The sequence below is a fragment of the Eriocheir sinensis genome, chromosome 59 (genome assembly GCF_024679095.1).
Source record: "Eriocheir sinensis breed Jianghai 21 chromosome 59, ASM2467909v1, whole genome shotgun sequence".
In the NCBI taxonomy this organism is placed as follows: Eukaryota; Metazoa; Arthropoda; class Malacostraca; order Decapoda; family Varunidae; genus Eriocheir; species Eriocheir sinensis.
This window is the reverse complement of record NC_066567.1, coordinates 90001-92500: the sequence shown is the minus strand read 5'-3', so window position 1 is coordinate 92500 and position 2500 is coordinate 90001. Positions and strand designations below refer to the sequence as shown.

Here is a 2500-nt window from a genome sequence, read left to right as displayed (position 1 = left end):
GTCTGTGCATCAATCCCTCGTAATTCTCTCTCTCTCGGATCGATATTTAACCCTAACATTATTATCAATTCAATCGAGAGAGAGAGAGAGAGAGAGAGAGAGAGAGAGAGAGAGAGAGAGAGAGAGAGAGAGAGAGAGAGAGAGAGAGAGAGAGAGCAATTAAGTTTACATCATCGTGAACGTGAGCATAACCTTGACATGCAACTTCTCTCTCTCTCTCATAAGAATCACGAAATGTTTTAAATTCCCCAATACAAGGAGAGAGAGAGAGAGAGAGAGAGAGAGAGAGAGAGAGAGAGAGAGAGAGAGAGAGAGAGAGAGAGAGAGAGAGAGAGAGAGAGAGAGAGAGAGAATCGCCCCTCTCTGCATAACTTCCTATTTTTTTCTCTAATTTGTTTGCGTAGGGATGAGAGAGAGAGAGAGAGAGAGAGAGAGAGAGAGAGAGAGAGAGAGAGAGAGAGAGAGAGAGAGAGAGAGAGAGAGAGAGAGAAAGGGACGGAGGAAGAAGAAGGAAGAAGGGAGGAAGGGAGGAGGGAGGGAAGGGAAGAAGGAGGAAGGGAGGAGAGAGAGAGAGAGAGAGAGAGAGAGAGAGAGAGAGAGAGAGAGAGAGAGAGAGAGAGAGATTTAATACGTAATCTTTTCTCTTCAATAACTTGTCATCATCTCTCTCTCTCTCTCTCTCTCGTATGAAGAAAATTATTATACAATCTAATTATTTCGCTCTGAGTAATTATTTCATCACCACCACCACCATCACCACCACCACCACCATCACCACCACCACCACCACCACCATTATCACCACTTTCTAACTCACCACAAAGTAATCATTCTCAATACTTTCTACTTTTATTCCCCTCCTCCTCCTCCTCCTCCTCTTCTTCTTCTTCCTCCTCTTAATCGCTCTCCCCCCCCTCCTCCTTCTCCTCCTCCTCCTCGTAGTAGTAGTAGTAGTAGTAGTAGTAGTGAAAACATTATATAATCTTTTTTTTCTTCCTTTCTTTACTATTACAATACATGATATTTTTTTTAAGTGATTCTATTTTCCGATTGTCTTTTGTTTATTTTTTCGTCTCTTACGATTCGATCCTAAACAGGAGGAGGAGGAGGAGGAGGAAGGGCAGAAGAAGAAGAAGAAGAAAGACTAGAGAGAGGAGGAAGAAGAGGAGGAAGACGAAGAACAAAAGGAGAAGAAGAAGAAGGAAGAGGAGGAGGAGGAGGAGGAGGAGGAGGAGGAAGAGGAGAAGAAGAAGAAAGACTAGAGAGAGGAGGAAGAGGAAGACGCAGAAGAACATAATGAGAAGAAGAGGAGAAGGAGGAAGAGGAGGAGGAAGAGGAGGAGGAGGAGGAGGAGGAATGGCAGAAGAAGAAGAAAGACTAGAGAGAGGAGGAAGAAGAAGAGAAAGAAGAACAAAAGGAGATGGAGAAGGAGGAGGAGGAGGAGGAGGAGGAGGAGGAGGAGGAAGAAGAGCAGAAGAAGAAGAAAGACTGAAGAGAGGAGGGAGAGGAAGACGCAGAAAAACAAAAGGAGAAGGAGAAGGAGGAAGAGGAGGAGGAGGAGGAGAAGAAGAAGACGAAGAAAGACTGGAGAGAAGAGGAAGAGGAAGAACAAAAGGAGAAACAGAAGAAGGAGGAGGAGGAAGAGGAGGAGGAGGAGGAGGAGGATACGCAATAATTAACACACAGTCACAGGTGAGAACAGTCCTTAATTAACCTTTTCCTAATCAATTCAAGTCATATTTTTTATCTTCATTATTTCCTCCTCTTTCCTAACCAAAGCTCAACCATCGATTAGGGTTTTCGTAATGGCTTATAATAATCGATCTAATTTACGCTTCCTGTCTCCTAATTAACCTGCAAAGACAATTACGGGTGTCTCAATGTACTCGTGTGTATTTCTGAACTAATTGATAGATAGATAGATAGATACACAGATAGATAGATAGGAAGGGAAGGGAAGGGAAGGGATGGTTAGGAAAAGGAAGGGAAAGGAAGGGAAGGGAAGGGAAGGGAAGGGAGTGGAAGGGAAGGGAAGGGAAAGAAAGAAAGAAAAAAAGAAAGGAAGAAAAGAAATATTGGACAGGTGAAAGAGAAGAAAGAAGATAAGTTCAGGAGGAGGAGGAGGAGGAGGAGGAGGAGGAGGAGAAGAAGAGGAGGAGGAAGAGGAGGAGGAAGAGGAGGAGGAGGAGGGCGACATATGGACATGACAGCAAAGGGGGAGAGAGAGAGAGAGAGAGAGAGAGAGAGAGAGAGAGAGAGAGAGAGAGAGAGAGAGAGAGAGAGATCACCTTTATGGCAGTCTGTGGAGGTGAGCTACGACTTCTCTCTCTCTCTCTCTGAAGATGAAGAAGAAGAAGAAGAAAAAAAAAGAAGAAAAAGAACAACAACAACAACAACAACAATAATAATAATAATAATAATAATAATAATAATAATAATAATAATAATAATAATAATAATAATAATAATAATAATAATAATAATAATTGAACTTGACAAT

The 2500-nt window shown here is 42.5% G+C and overlaps 1 protein-coding gene across 1 annotated transcript in view; it reads right to left on the bottom strand.

Annotated features, from left to right (window-relative positions):
* Positions 1–2500, bottom strand: part of LOC126985207 (mucin-5AC-like) — a 28293-nt gene that overhangs the window by 24739 nt on the left and 1054 nt on the right. The gene's annotated exons all lie outside the window — the stretch shown is intronic.